The sequence below is a fragment of the Lepisosteus platostomus genome, chromosome 5 (genome assembly GCF_059453375.1).
Source record: "Lepisosteus platostomus isolate fLepPlt1 chromosome 5, fLepPlt1.hap1, whole genome shotgun sequence".
Classification (NCBI taxonomy): domain Eukaryota; kingdom Metazoa; phylum Chordata; class Actinopteri; order Semionotiformes; family Lepisosteidae; genus Lepisosteus; species Lepisosteus platostomus.
The window spans coordinates 40,160,874-40,176,725 of NC_142615.1; the positions used below are offsets into that span (position 1 = coordinate 40,160,874).

At 45.3% G+C, this 15,852-nt stretch overlaps 1 non-coding gene across 1 annotated transcript; it reads right to left on the minus strand.

Annotated features, from left to right (window-relative positions):
- Nucleotides 1–14,543: 14,543 nt before the first annotated feature.
- trnac-aca (transfer RNA cysteine (anticodon ACA)) lies at nucleotides 14,544–14,615 on the minus strand. Its single transcript has one exon. It is a non-coding gene; the product is annotated as a tRNA-Cys (tRNA).
- Nucleotides 14,616–15,852: the final 1,237 nt, after the last annotated feature.

The following is a 15,852-nucleotide window of genomic DNA, read 5'->3' on the forward strand; positions in this document are numbered from 1 at the left end:
AAAGGCCTTTGACCGCCTAAACCGGCAGTACTTAACATCGGTACTTGAGCACATGAAGTTTGGCCCCATCATGAGAAAGTGGATTAACCTGCTGTACACAGGTAGCAACAGCAGAGTAATGGTTAATGGCAATAGATCACGCACCTTTGAAGTCTGTTCAGGGGTGAGGCAGGGCTGCCCATTATCCCCCTTTTTATTTGTTTTGGCTATGGAGCCCTTAGCCTGTGCCTTGCGCCAGGATCAGGCCATTAATGGGATACCAGTGCCTGGAAGTGGGGGGGAAGAGGTAAAGACATCTCTATAAATGGATGACGTCACCCTGCTCCTCTCTGACAATGTCTCAATTAGCAGAGCTCTGCAGTGCTGTGATCGTTTCTCTTTGGCTTCCTCTGCAAAAATTAACAAATCTAAGAGTGAGATTTTTTATCAGAACAGGAGGGAGCCAAAAGAAGGGCATGATCTCAGGCTGCAAGAGAAGAGAATTAAGGTCCTGGGGGTGTATTTTGGAGAAGAGATGGGGACAGTAAATTGGCAGAACAAATTGCCAATCTTAAACAAAAAACTGATGCAATGGAAGGACCGAGACCTCACCATGACAGGGAAGGTGCTGGTCATCAATTTGCCTGTCTTGAATTTTCTGGCTTCTACCAGCGAGGGCTGGGGGTGAGGCCCCTAAGGTACAAGAAAGAAAGAAAGTTCGTACCGGTAAGCACTGGTGGGCGACACTCCAGGCTAAATCTCTGTGAATGTTGCACAGAAACTAAGAGGATGTGTGTTTCCACACCTTCCTTGTTTGGGCTGATATTAAAATGCCCACAGGGGTCTGCCTATTGTTCTGGGGTGCAAGGAAATCTTCCAGTTTTTGGACGCTGGCATCTCGGAGGGGAATATGGCCAATTGGGTGAGATCTTAGAGGACTTTTAACTGTCCCATAAATTGCAGGGCATGTGTCAGAGAGTGGGACATCCAGCTTGGGTCTGACACCCCACACTCTGAACACCTCCCTACCTACCCAGAGCCTGGAAAAATAAGTCCAGGTACGCGCTGCAGGTGCTGTTGCAAAGCCTCTCAGCACAGAGGCCAGGAAAATGCACAGCAGTTTCGTAGCAATATCTGGGACAGACTTCCCCCCTGAGGGTAGCGGCCTGTACATTATTTCCCTTCTGAGTCTATCCTGCTTCCCACCCCATAGAAATTGAAACATCAATCTCCTCAGCACCGCCACAACACGGTGTGGGATTGGGAAGGTAGAAGTCAGAAAATTCAAGACAGGCAAGAGCTTGGCTTTGATGACCAGCACCTTCCCTGTCATGGTGAGGTCTCGGTCCTTCCATTGCATCAGTTTTTTGTTTAAGATTGGCAATTTGTTCTGCCAATTTACTGTTCCCATCTCTTCTCCAAAATACACCCTCAGGACTTTAATTCTCTTCTCTTGCAGCCTGAGATCATGTCCTTCTTTTGCCAGATTGTAGAGGGCAGGTGCCTTAAGCCTCCATTTACATTGCCCGGTAGCAAGCGAACCTCGAATTTCCTTGCTCCTGTTTTTATACTGTCAACATCTCTAACCTCAGTTCCATGGTGGACGGTGCAGTACTGGTTAAGCCAGGTGTGAATGTCCTCCGTCTTTGCCAGTTCCGAGAACATAACAACATGCACCGTTTTCCTCTCTCTCTGTGTGAACCTCCTTCTTGATCAAGGTATCTCCCCTGCCAGGTAAGTATGAGCTGTACAAGCCCCTGCAAGCGGTCCGTGCCCACAGCACAAAGCGCGCAGCCTAGGCCAGCTCCTCGCCCTGCACACCACCGCCTCCTGCTGGGCCCACTCTTTCGCACACTCACACGCCACACTAACACTCAAAAGGGTGGGCTAAACGAGAAAACGAGCGCGCCGTTTCCTACACATCTGCAGTCACCAATGTGCATTCGCAGCATGTCCCGGGACGCAATTCAGCCTCATTTGCATAACACCAGACCGGCAGATCGCTACGCAAACTTGCGTCGTGCGCCTGCCACACACCGAACAAACACCGGAGCCTTTTCAGCAATTTCCAAAAAACGGGCCTACTCGCCTGCCCAGAAGGCTCCGTCTCTTACCCGCTCTCCAGAGCCTGCTGCCTTCTGTGCTGTTCTCTCGGCACAGCTGCAGCGCACACAACTCCTGCAGCGCGGGGAGAAAGTTTCCACGCTCCGCCGCAGGGAAGGCTCGCTCCGTGCGCACACGTCAGTAGTATAAAGCGACACCTTTCGTCAAACTTTTGACAGGTACCACGCCCCCCTTTTCCAGCCAATGGTCGTCCGCGGTGTTTGGTTGTCCCGCCCCCTAGCCATCCAATGGCGTGTTGTTATTTGTGCATGTCCCGCCCCCTCAGGAGCCAATGGTGTGGGTCGGAACCCCCGCCGGTCGGTCCGTCGCCTCAGGGTCCCAAAGCCCCAAGACGGCGCATCCCTCGCTTTAGGTGTGTGCAAGAGTGTATTGGTTTGGAAGGGGACCATGTCTGCCACGGGGTTGAGTGCGCTCTATTATAACCCTAGGAAATCGGGCAGTTACGGCGGCGCGGGGAGTCTGTTGCGGGCCGCGAGATCCTGAGGTGTGAGTGGCGCCAGCCGTGGCCGGGTGGCCGAGTGGTTGTCCGGCCAGGCTGCTTATACGCTGCACAAGCGCGCGTACGTTTTAAGAGAAACAGGACGCTGGTGTCCGAAATGGACTGGCAGTGGCAGGCCGACTTGGTGGACATGAGAGAACACCGCGAGTTCAACGACGGTTTCTGTCACATCTTAATGTGTATAGACATGCTGTCTAAATACGCTTGGGCCGTGCCGCTGAAAACCAAGAGTGGAGGGGCCGTGACAGGCGCCTTCCGAAATATACTGCAAGAGGGGCGTGCTCCTAAAAAGCTACAAACGGACGAGGGTAAAGAATTTCTTAACAGGACCTTCCAAAATTTTCTCAAACGTGAGAATATTGAACATTTCGTTACGGCCAGCGATGTGAAGGCTAGTGTGGTCGAGAGGTTTAACAGAACTATTAAAACAAAAATGTGGAGGTACCTGACACACAAAAACACCTTTCGTTATATCGACGTCCTTTCAGATCTTATTTACGCTTATAACCATAGTTACCACACGACTATTAAACGAACCCCGGCTTCTGTTACGTCCGACAACTCCCTTGAGGTGTGGAGAACGGTCTATGACAAGCACTTTAAGAGAAAACCGTCAAAGTTTTCATTTAATGTGGGTGATCGCGTGCGGGTGTCCAAAATAAAGGGAGTGTTTGAGAAGGGATATGAACAGACCTTCACAGATGAAATTTTCATTGTCAAAGAGCGGATCGCGGCTCTGAGACCCTATTACAAACTCCAGGACCACGCAGGCAACGACATTAAGGGCTCCTTCTATGCCGAAGAGTTACAGAAGATAAACCCAGATGTTGAGAACGTCTACCGCATCCAAAAGATTTTAGCAGCCAGGGGTCGTGGTAAAAACAAACAGCTTTTGGTAAAGTGGCGCGGCTGGAGCGATCAATTCAATAGCTGGGTAAAGGCTTCCGAGGTCCGAGACATATAGAGGTGGTGAAAAATGAACCCCAATGGTTTCTATATTACGCTGGCCAGTAATTCATCCTCAAAGATGTTTCCAAAGAACACTAACGCGTGCTTCACAGAGCATCTGGCAAAGGCGATTGACCTGGACGGGAGCTGGGAAGTGGGCCTGGTCCGCATACACTAAACACTTTTGATGAAGACGAAGTTTTTCTGTTCGTCAGCGAGGAGCTCAAGACTATATGGAGCTGTACCTTACAGAGAGGGTACTACAGCAACATCGAGCAGCTCATGCATGAAATGAAACAGGCTGCGGAAAAATCCATGTTAACGGCTGTAAGTCTTAAATACAACCCCATTAGCCGGTCGGTAAGGGTTGTTAGTGATAAACGGTTTGTTATGCAGGTGCGTAACCGCCTGGCGAGGATGTTGGGTTTCAATTCGGGTGTTGCGGGTGTAAACTCACCGCACCCCGTCGATATGACTGGCGGATTTAACACCATGTATATATACACCGATATCATAGAACACCAGTTAATAGGCGACGTCTACGCACCGCTTTTGCGTTGTGTGCCCTTCAGAGGCGTGGATGGTGAATTCGTCACAGTATTGTACGACAAACCCCATTACGTGCCGGTGAGCATCGACCATTTTAACAACATCACTATTGAAATAAAGACGGATCAAAAGGAACACGTGTCATTTGCATTTGGAAAGGTCATCGTCAAGCTGCATTTCAGACCTGTGAAAGCGACAAATATCTAAAAGGATGACGGTCATCAAGAGCTACGGGGATCCTTCTCTGTATACGCACTACTACAAACAACAGGCTGGTTATGGATTACCAGGATTTTCAGGGCTACCGGTTCAGTACGGCGCTGGTATCGGGGGTATTTTCAGAGCGCTATTTAGAAAAGCCGTGCCTTTTCTGAAACGCGGGTTTGAAATAGCTAAGCCGCACATGACATCGGCAGCTAAAAACATCGCCAAAGACGTGGTCAGCAACGTTACAAGAGCGGTCATGTCTAAAGTGGCTGCACATCAGCAGGAAGGTTCAGGTCTAGCATACATCCGCAGGGCTGTCAGGAGAAAAAGACAGACGTCATCATCACACCGTCGGGGGCCGCCGAAACCTGATAAAAGAACGGCTAAGCGCAGACAGGCAACTCATAGAAGCTTCAGGTCGACCAAGAAGGGCGTGACACACCGCAATCAACGAGACATATTTTAAACATGGCTTTTGTTCACGGCGGGTCTGCAGAATGCGCCATGTCGGAGCTGGACATATTTCAATTAGCGCCTACCCAAACAAGCGTCGAGAAAAGCTTTTACATAGAAGTTCCACCCCTCACGGCACTCTGGAGTTCTACGTCGCAGGCAACGGAGAAGATTATTTAGATTTAAACAACACCCTGCTCTATTTGACCTGTAAAATAACGGAAGCAGACGGTCGGGACGTTGATGCGGCAGCCCGTGTGAGCCTGGTGAATTACCCCATCGCTGCCATCTTCAGCCAGGTTGACATCACCGTAGGAGACCGATTGATTAGCCAGAGCAACAACTGCTATCCTTACAGAGCCTTTATAGAGTCTGTCCTGAACTACAGTGAAGAGACGCTGAAGACGCAGTATTCAACAGGGCTCTTTTACAAAGACACAGCCGGGGAACACGAGTCCACAATTTTGGATGGTCCCAATCAGGGGTTCCGAAAAAGAGCATCATACACGACGCGAAGCCGAAAACTGTAGCTCCTGGGTCACATTCACGCCAACCCGTTTTTTCAGGACAAACTACTACTGAATGGCGTAGACCTGAAAATAAAACTCACGCGCAACAGAGATGCTTTCTGCTTAATGAACAACGCCGGAGAACACAAACTGAGTGTACTCTCTGCATCTTTGTTTGTGAAAAGAGTCAGAGTGTCACCCGGGGTCAGACTGGGACATGCCGAAGCACTCCTGACGGCCAACGCTAAATACCCCATAGACCGCGTACAGATGAAAGTCTTCAGCCTGCCTGCAGGGAGCCGTGTGTGTAACCAAGAAAACCTCTTTCTCGGACAGTTACCCAAAGTGGTCATTTTGGGGTTTGTGGACAACGCTGCATTCAGTGGCAGTTTTACCCAAAACCCCTTCAATTTTAAACACTACAACGTTAACTTTCTGGCTCTCTATGCGGACGGTGAACAAATCCCCACTGAACCGCTTCAACCAGACTTCCAGAATGGACATTGCGTCCGTGAATATTTTAATCTGGTGGAAACAGCCGGGAAGCGTCTGAAAGACAAACCACTTCTGGTGGACCGCGAGGAGTACGCGCGCGGTTACACATTGTTCGCTTTCAACCTCAGCCCCGACGACGAGTGCACAGGACATTATTCACTTATCAAAACGGGTAATCTGAGAGCTGAAATACGCTTCGCGCTACCGCTACCCACTACAGTTAACATGGTTGTGTACGTGCTGTTCGACAACGTGATAGAGCTGGATATGAGACGTCAAGTCATTTACGACTTCAGCTAAAAAGCACGGGAGGCCACACAACCTGCACATAAAGATGAACCCTTTCAAGTCCTTTGAAAATACGAATGTTTAATTATGCGGGTGTTTACGACAATTTAAAACATGTCATAAATGTTAATCGACCGTCTAAAATAAAAATGAAATCGAACCATTTCGACGTCTGTGTGGTTATTATTTAAAAAGAACACAAAACATGAATTAAAATCAACACAATATTTTTATTATACATTCGCTGTTATAGCGCTCAAGCTTTTTTTAATACATGTTACAGCCAAGCCATTTTTAACCATATTGCGCTCGCTTTGTATTATACATTTCAAGTCATTTAACACAAACACACATACCCAGAGAAAAAATGTTACAAAGACAACCATGTGGGTCTAGGTATTAATGATCGTCTCCTTTGAGCGGTTATCTTAGAGACCGGGTCGACCGGCGACAACTCTACCGGTTGTTTTAAAGTTTTGACCGACGCGGCACACCCCAGCGGGGCAGCCTTGAGTTTTTCAAGTAGCTCTCGGTTACCAGCGTTGGCTAGCAAGGTGCCCGGCATGTTGATTTCTGCCATAGCCTCCATGAACACATCCCAACCTTTTGGCTTCTTACCGACAGCAACTGCTTGCTGCTGCGTGAGAGCCCTGACAAGATCAATCATGTGAGAGCCCTCAACGGGTACCCCCTTGTACACAAATTCCCCCTTTTCATTCCAGGCTATTAATGGTTCATTGCGGGCCATGGTCTTTAACAATATCTCGGCATTTCTCTGGAAACGCTGAGACACGCTGTCCAAAATATACCCAAGGTCAGCGTCGCTCGATGACGGCGGTTGTGCTAACGTGGGTGATAGTTCGGTGGGTGCATTTTCCGGTAGTACAACGGTTAAAGTCCCCTTTTCGGAAGTCTCCTGGCGTAGTAATGTCAAATACCATTGTAACACCTGGCTGTACAATTTCACTTTTTCATATTCGGCCAGATGCGAGTTCTGAAGAATGTCACGCATTTCATCATCCAGCCGACGGGTTGTTATTTTTCTTACATCGCTTTCGAACCCAGACCGCTCTCTGAGTTGATCGAGCTGTTTCTGAGGTACCAGGTACATTTTTTCAGCGTGCTCCATTATTGACGTTGTAGAAGCCCTGTAATCAATGGTACTGCAATACTCAACAGGGTCCCGATAAAACCGCCGGACTGGTTCACCAAGAGTCTCTTTCTTTTAAGAGAAAGACCCTTTCGACTCAGTCTTTATAAGCTTACGCTTTCTCTTCAGGGTCCCAAACTGCTTAGCAGATAACGGTATGTTCCCTTTCAAGGTATTCAAGGCGATTTCAGCTATGGCCTGTACAAGATCATTTGTAGCCCCGCAGAGAATAGCTTTCCGCTGCTTGGGAGGTGCTTTTACCAGAAAATCTAAGAGAGTCAGGTTTCTCCGAACGCGTGAAGAGATGACGACGCCCCGAACGTGTTTTTTCGACTGAGTCTGTGGTTGCGAGATCACCGACTTTTAGATTTTTTAAATACATAAGCCGTGGGTACATCTGGGGGGAAAAGACCTGTTCGCAAGCGATAGTCATCTGGGGTGTCGGCATTTAAATCCACCAACAAGTAACCGAAAGGTTTTTTAGTAGCGTCATCGAACGCTTCCAAAAAAATTTTGGCTTTACCGGGGTACATCTGACAGGACAGGGTTGTAATCTGTAGTTTATCTCTAGGGTTTTTAAACAGCACCATGTACTTTGTATTTAACGCGATGGTTCTACTTTTCCGGCCTTGACAAAACACATTTTGGACGATATACATGATGCTGAGGTTTCAGCGGTGTACGTATTTGGTAAAAGCTTTTTCTATCTCATTATTTTCACACGCAGACTCCATCAAATCATCGACTATAATCAAATTTACTCTACCCGGCGGCAGTAGCTGATCGTCAGAAAACGACGTTGGTAGCCTTTCTATAAACTGAATGTATGGAAATTTCACAAGCAACTCAGCGTGAAGAGGTTGCCAGCAGCTGTAACACCAGACTATGTTTTCGGGTTTAAGAGTCATAACGGTATCACCGCTCTCCAAGAGCTGTTTTATAAAATAACTTTTACCGCAATTCAAGGGTCTGGACAAAATGCATGAAAAAGGGTGTTTTAACCTGACATCCATCGTGTTAATATCAGTAGGGCAACGATGTCAAATTTTCTTGCAGCACCCGCTTGTCGTACACCACCTTCTGGGTTTTATTTAAGGTCCAGGTCTCAATGCGCCAATCCTTTTTAACACGCACGATCATCGGCTGTTGAATAGAAATGTGTTTAAATTCCCGGCACTCTGCATAAGGGTTAACGCCATAGTCAAAAACCAAGTCCCGCAGACTCTTAAAGTTAACTTTTTCACAATTGTTCACATAGAGCGTAATGCCTTTTACCTTTAAACAGGCTTTCCCTCCAGACAGTTTGTACCCGTACGACTTGGGTCCTGTTGATACAAACTCGGTGATGGGTTGTCCAGCAGCTATTTCGCTGGTCAGCTCACCCAAGTAGTCACCCAGTTCCGGATTCCACTCACCCTCCCGGCTCACAAAGATAACGGAATCTGTGTCGTGGTACAGACAGCGGCCTTGCAAAGCATTTAGCAGATTGTATAACTCCAAGCGGGCATAGGCGGTTGTAAAGCTAGCGATGAAAATGTTAGTGTTTGAATGGCCTGTATAGTGGTGTTTAGTGTTTCCACGTAACACAGGCTGTGTTTTCATTGATAAACTCGCAGGCTGACACCTCATGATATGGCGTAAATAAGTACCTGAACAATTCATCGGGGTTTCTCACAATGGTGGTCTGTGGTAAATTGTCTCTTTGTCCATACTTCCCCCACAAACTGTTCAAGGCAATTTTTGAAAGCTGTCTTTTGGCCGGATTCTTTTTAATGTTGCCGGGGTCCAGCCGGACACCCTCTTTTTCATAATATTCGCTGATATATCTTTGTTCTTTCGCGACATCTGGACACCCCTCTGGAAACCCCGAAGCTTCCTGTTTCCCTTTCAGATGCAGTTTGATGTAGTCGGTAAAAAGATCGTGTGAGGCCTTTTCGAAATGCCAAATTTCGTAAATTTTACACACTCAATACCCCAGATCTAAGGCCATCTGTAATTCAGGGGTGCACCAGACACCAGTCAAGGCGCGATCTTCATCACCGTGCTCACAGGGGTGGTCTGTTTTGTTTCAGCACACGTACGACACAGTGTGAAAAACAGTTTTTTGTCAATTTTGGTTGGAAGAACTGGAAAGTATAAACGTCTGGGTGGGTAAACTTTCACCTTCGCTAAACCAAAATACCGTTTTAAATCTCCAAAGTTGTTATATATTATTCGGGGGTGCCCCAGTGGGTATTTTTAAGTTTTGTTCACAAACGGATACAGACTGGTGAAATCATAGTAATGAATTTTTTCACCGGGCTGCGCTGTGTAATGCAAACAAATAGCATTTGTTCTCCCCCGAAAAAGCGAATCGCGCAGTTGCAGAGGCTCTGGTAACTGCGCAGCTGTTAGAAATTTACCCAAGTCTCCATTTTCAACAAGCATGTCTCTGAACTCGTGCTCCCACAAAACACGCACGTTAAAACCTCTCATTTTGAGAAAATTAATTTTAACCATTGTCTTTCTGTACAACCAGCCAAAAGTAGTGTTTGTCAGCGGATTAAAATCGTTTTCACAATAACAAACGCTACAACCATGAAAAAAGCAACCGTTGAACTCAAAGGCTGTCGGCACTCCGTCAATTACAGCATAACCATCCAGAAAATATGGGCCAACCTTGAACTCACTGGCCGTGGTTAACGCGTGTTGGATTTTAACGGGCTCTGTGTTCGATGTACATAAGCCACTATAACTAACCCCCCCACACACACACCGCACGTCTCCAAAACATCTCAAATTATCTCTAATACGTGATTTTAAAACTTTAAGACCAATCCGTTTAAGTATAAAGAACAACACCCCATCATTTGTTGCCTATTAATACCTTAAAGACTTTTACGCATGCGATGTGTGGAAATTTATCTCAAACTTTCGAAAAAGCTGTCGCGAATGTGTTATTAAAAATAAACTGTGTCTTATTACATTATTTTAAAAACTTTAAGACCAAACCCGCGTGTTTAAAATTTCTTTTCTGGGCAAACACATCATTTGTGTTTGCGTTGTGTGTTAATACTTTTAAAGTTTAAAACTTATAAACTGATATGTGAATACTTTTCGCTCTCGATAAAACAAGGGGGGGGTCATCACAACATTGGTTGTGATGCGTTTTAAAGCATCACAACCAATTGAAAAATGTCTTGTGTTATGTAGGCGTGGTTACACCATTGGCGCATATTCTTAAACGCTCCGGACTGACAGGGTCGCAGCGCGTCCTTGGAGCTGTCAGACACCTCCCCTTGTTAGGAGCTGCGGAGATGGCTTCTTTGTGTGGAGAAACAACGGGGTCTGCTACTCTACAAAGTGAAGAGGTAGGCGGCTAAAATATTTTTTTCTGATCGTGGAATTGTTGTATCGGTGCTTAGCATATGTCATTTTAATACTTCTTTTTAGCAAAACCCGACCCCACCCTCTGCACCCTGTGACAGCGGCGGGGGTGTGAGTTCAGCTGGGGTACCAGATGTTGAAGAACTGCCGGGTGCTAGTGATGATACCACGCTACAAATGGTAAATATTAATGAAAAACCTTAGCTCAAAAGTTTTTTAAGCCTTTCTTTTCTTTTTCCTTTAATAGAATAAAGAGGATGTTGACGGGTCAATCTTCAGCCTACCGGCACAACTGAATGTTTCGTGTCTATGCTTGTGTGTTCGGCCAAATGTTAATAAAGCTGATGCCCAACCAGGTTTAGCTAACGATGTCCCTAATGAGCCCGATGTTATGCCCCAGATTGTGAAAGCAGTAGTTTATTGCATCTTCAAACACTGTTTAAAGGGGGTCCTGGTTGATGACTGCCCGGCCTGTTTGATTGACCATCCTGGGCAGCGGGGTCACACATGCCTGTCTGTCGGCTACACAGATGGGTTTGAAGATGTGACGTTTGCCGCTTTAGAAATTTATAAGTCTCTCAGTTTAGCCTGAATTTTATCGACTGTTCTGTACACCGCCAGGTGTCTGGGTTCGTACACCATTAGAAATGACACTGAGCGGCGCATAAAACAGTTGCTGAAAAATATAATTGAGGACCGCTCCCCATACGAGCATGTACACACCATACTTGAACAGCTGGATGAAAAATTAGTAGATGTGACTTTTGATGCGTTGCAAAAGAAACACTATTCTTATTTTTACAGACGCAAAAAAAAAGATCTATGTAAAATGTGAATACAGATTTCACTCTGTTTTACATACCTGGGTGTGCCATCGTCCGAAGAATGAAGAATTTCGAATGTATACGTCTGAATTCTTACTAAGAGTGCTTTACACACTTCTCTCTACAAAGCTTGATATGCAAAACAAAGAGTCGAATGCTAATGTCCTTAAATTTGTTAAAGAGATAGATGTGTATGTCAAGAACTTGAGTGAAATTATTGCAGATCTGATGTTTTCAGATCAGAAATGGAAGCCTGGGGTGTAGGGGAAGCCTATAGTGTGTATTCCAAAATACAGTGTGTTTTGCACAGAACCTGTGGTAACACCATCCCGCTGATTACGCAGGCAAATGTTTTTGCTCTGCTAGATCGGATCTCCCAGTGTGGTTCGCATGGCTTTAGACATGGGGAGCGGAAGGGGGTTATGAATGCTTTTTCAGGTGCCTCAATGTTTCTCAGCAATGTTGGGGTGGTGGTTACGTGTACCGAACTAATTTTCCGCACCAACATTTAATTGTTGAATGCAAACAGGAGCCGGTAACGCATGTGTGCTGCGTTGTTTCAGTGTTTGAAACACCTACTGTTGAAATAAAGCGGTTCACATTTCACATGGTGTTTGTCCTGCGAGTTCTTTCCGTGAGACTTTACGCAGTCAGTGTGTGTGTGCTTACAACCCTGCTGCGGCTCCGGACCGACTGGCCGGGGGGGAAGGCGGGAGTTCCGACCCTTAACAACACACCATTGGCTCCTGAGGGGGCGGGACATGCACAAATAACAACACGCCATTGGCTGGCAAGGGGGCGGGACAGCCAACCACCACTGACTCCCATTGGCTGGAAAAGGGGGAGTGGTACCTGTCAAAAGTTTGACGAAAGGTGTCGCTTTATACTACTCAGAACACATGTAAGACTTACACACAGCTTTTAATATGCTGTAGTGAATTTGCAGGTATCCTGGGGAGGGAAGAGAACTGATATTAAGGAAATACATATTTAAAGGGGATGTAAGTATTAAATGTGTTTTGTCACATCTGGGTGTTAACTGAATAACTGTTTAGCATTATTTATTGTGTTTTGACTCTATACTTGTGTTTCTCAGGAGACAGCAGAAATATTGATGTTTACATTTATATTCACATTCCCGGTGATATTGACTTAGGTACTCCACTAGTTACTTGTAGTTTGACTGGTGTCAAAAGTTGAAAATCTCTGCAAACATCAAGATGGCTAAGGATGTGGCAAGAAACTCAATCACATTTAGAGAAGATAATGTTTAGATCGGATTAATTCGAAGTGTGTCTATGGGTGCGTTTGATCTACCAACGTTGTGTTTAACTGAAGGACACCCTGACTGAGTGTGCCATAGAAACTGACATTTTTTGTATTTTTTCTACATTCACAGATTTTTGGCTAAAGTAAAAAAAAAAAATCGTTGTCATTTTCTTGCCAGCTGGCAGTAATTCTTTTGCACTGATAAGAAAGATGAGCACACAATGTGTGGATTTCTTGAAAAACAAGTTGTGCAAAAAGCGAAATGAAAACTTCATTTAAACATAATGAAGAAGCATATTGTCTGTAACAATAAATGGTGGGCGAAGACAGGAAGTAAGGCACTGCTGTGATTTGAACCCAGGATCTCCTGTTTACTAGACAGGCGTTTTAACCAACTAAGCCACAGCGCCGGCAAAGCACTGCCCTTTTTCAGCCAGTTGGACACGCTGCTCTGTTATATCTTCGTTCGGTGTGCGGTGAGCCTGCTCACTGAGCAAGTTGAGAAAGGATGTGAAATGGCTTTTATCCGCCAATTTCATTACCAAGGAGCTCAATATGCTTTTGATTATCTACAGGGTGTCTAGTGCAACACAGGCGATGGACTGCTGGGATTTGGAGCCAGGATTTCCCGTTAACTAGACAAGTGCTTTAACCAACTAAGCCACGACGCAGGCAGAATTCTCCTCTTTTACTGTCCCTTGGACACACTGCTCAGAGACACCTGCGTTCAGTAAGCTGAGTCGGCTGGCTGAGCATGTTGCCTCCTTTACATTCGGGCCCCGACACTAAGAGAAACGTACAGAAATGGCTTTTATCGGGCACTTTTCATGTCCAATGCGCTTGACATCTCCCACGGGCGACAGAGTTCATTTACGACACTTTTCCTTTCTTTCTTTCTTCTTTCTGTACTCTTTGATGAAAAAAAAAATGAGTAATCATGTAAGGGAAAATGTCTTTTTTCATGGAGAAAACGTGCACCAGGAAATGTTGTGTTTAGAAGAAGTGAGTTAACATGAAAAGTGACCTAATTTACCGGAGCAAATGCTCACCTAGCAAGGTCTGCTTTACTACTAGAGATAATTTCACGCCGTTGTGGAACAAAACACTATTTTCTTTTAATTATAAATCAATTAGAAATTCAGAGCGACACATAAAGGCTTTGTCTGCTTAAAAGTGATGATTTTTAAAAACTGATAAAAATTTGGAAAACACGTTTCTCACGTAGAAATTTAAGAATGGGGGTGGGGTATTACTAGTAGTGGCGCTGAACTCACCATGGTGCAATTCATTTACGTGACGGACTAGTGGTTTAATGGATAACGCGTCTGATTTCGGTTTATTAGATTGTTGATTCGACTTCTACCGGGGTTGTGTGATTTAAATCAGGCTCCTCAGAAATAGATGTCCGTTATGTAAATAGACCGCACCTGAAAGCAAACGTTGGGTCTGGTTTCCTTTCTTTCCTGCATGAAATAGCAAATCGTTACAAAAAACACCAGCTAATGTCCAATAGCGTTAGTCATTTAAGCAAACATGAATGTACTGTAGGACTTGGTACATGGGAGTGGATTTCAACCACAATTAAAAAAGGACAAATTATAATTACAGGCTTCAGACACTTTTTCATACAAAAGTGACCAAACACTCCCTAACTTTCAGGTTTGCTTGAACCTGTAACAAGAAAAGCAGTCTGAAACTTCCATTCTCTGATGTCACTGTCTCTAAAGCCAGACGTGATGTTTCACGAATGTGCAGTGTGCCTTTTCTCTTGTCATGTTCATTTGCTGAATAAGCTCCTGACTGGGTGTTCTGCACTGTGCTGTTACTTCGTAAGATTAATAATTTCCAAGTTCGGCACCAGCAGCACCTGCAAACTCATCAGCTGACCTCGACATGATTTGAACATGCAACTTTCTGATCTGTAGTCAGACGCGCTACCGTTGCGCCACAAGGTCGCTCGCCTCACGTGCTTTTAATTCCCCCAAAGAGAACAATCAGCGTCCCTGAAAAATATTTTTTTTCATTCTCTCCTGTGTGGAGCGCCACTCTTCCAACGAGGGTCTCTTCTTCCCCAACCACAGATTATTCTTTCCGCCCGGCTCTCTCACAGAGAGCAGACACACCGTCTCCACTGATGTGTTTACTACATCTATAGATCTGACCCCCTACAGCCTCGATATTCCTGGACAGGATATTTACCACCAGCCTCGTGAACTTCTCATCTTGACCTCTCCCAGGAGGAGCACAATTAACACAGAATCCTCTCTCCATTTAGCAAATAACACAAAACACTGTTTACCTGTCAAGACAGAAAACTGGGCTGCTCCAGGTGAGGCTTGAACTTACAACCGCGGCATGACTCCATTAATCATGTCATTTTACAAAGCCTGAACCTAGAAAGAGATTGGAAGCCCTGAAGTTATGGTGTTTTTTTAATACTTGCCTACTCTTTCAATTTTTCCGTCAAGTCTTTTATTTGGGAGTACTTTCAATTGATGTTAATCCTTGTCCCGATGCACGTTCTGGGCAATGGTGCATCTTGAATAATGTTCTTATAGGCTTCAGTTTGGAAAAGTGCGCTCTTCAGAAGCTACCAAAACCGCTAATGGTTACATAACACTTAATGCAAAAGCAACGTTCGGGTTTGAAAAAAAATATTACTTGCTATGAATACAAACACTGTTACAGGAGGCGTGTTAGGGATATTTTAGCTTAGATCATCAATTCATCTTATATTTCTTCTCCATCTATATCAACAGCGTAATTGCTACTGAGCGTTAAAGGCAGGTCCTGCCAATACAATCTTCTTTAGAAAGCATTTTTAAAACTATTTCCACTACCATACGTAAAGTAAAAGATAGCGATTGCACGCAACGAATAAAATCTCTTTTCCAGGGACATTGTAGTTAGATGCAAATTACAATCGAAAATGTATCAGCTTTAACATTTTCTTTTGGATTCACAGGACAGTCAGCATGAGTCATCAAAGAGCCTGTAGTGGCAAGAAGTTTAAAAGCGCACAAGTGATCTGTCTTTGGTCAAAGGAATTGCTGGAGCAGCAGGACGCAGAGCAATATCTAGCAGCTGTAGACGATGTTTGGGGAAGAGATAATGCTGTTTTCAGCACAGGGAGTGAGAATGAGCTCAGTCCGTCTCCCAGCAGAATCCATTCTGGTTTGGTTACTGTCAGAC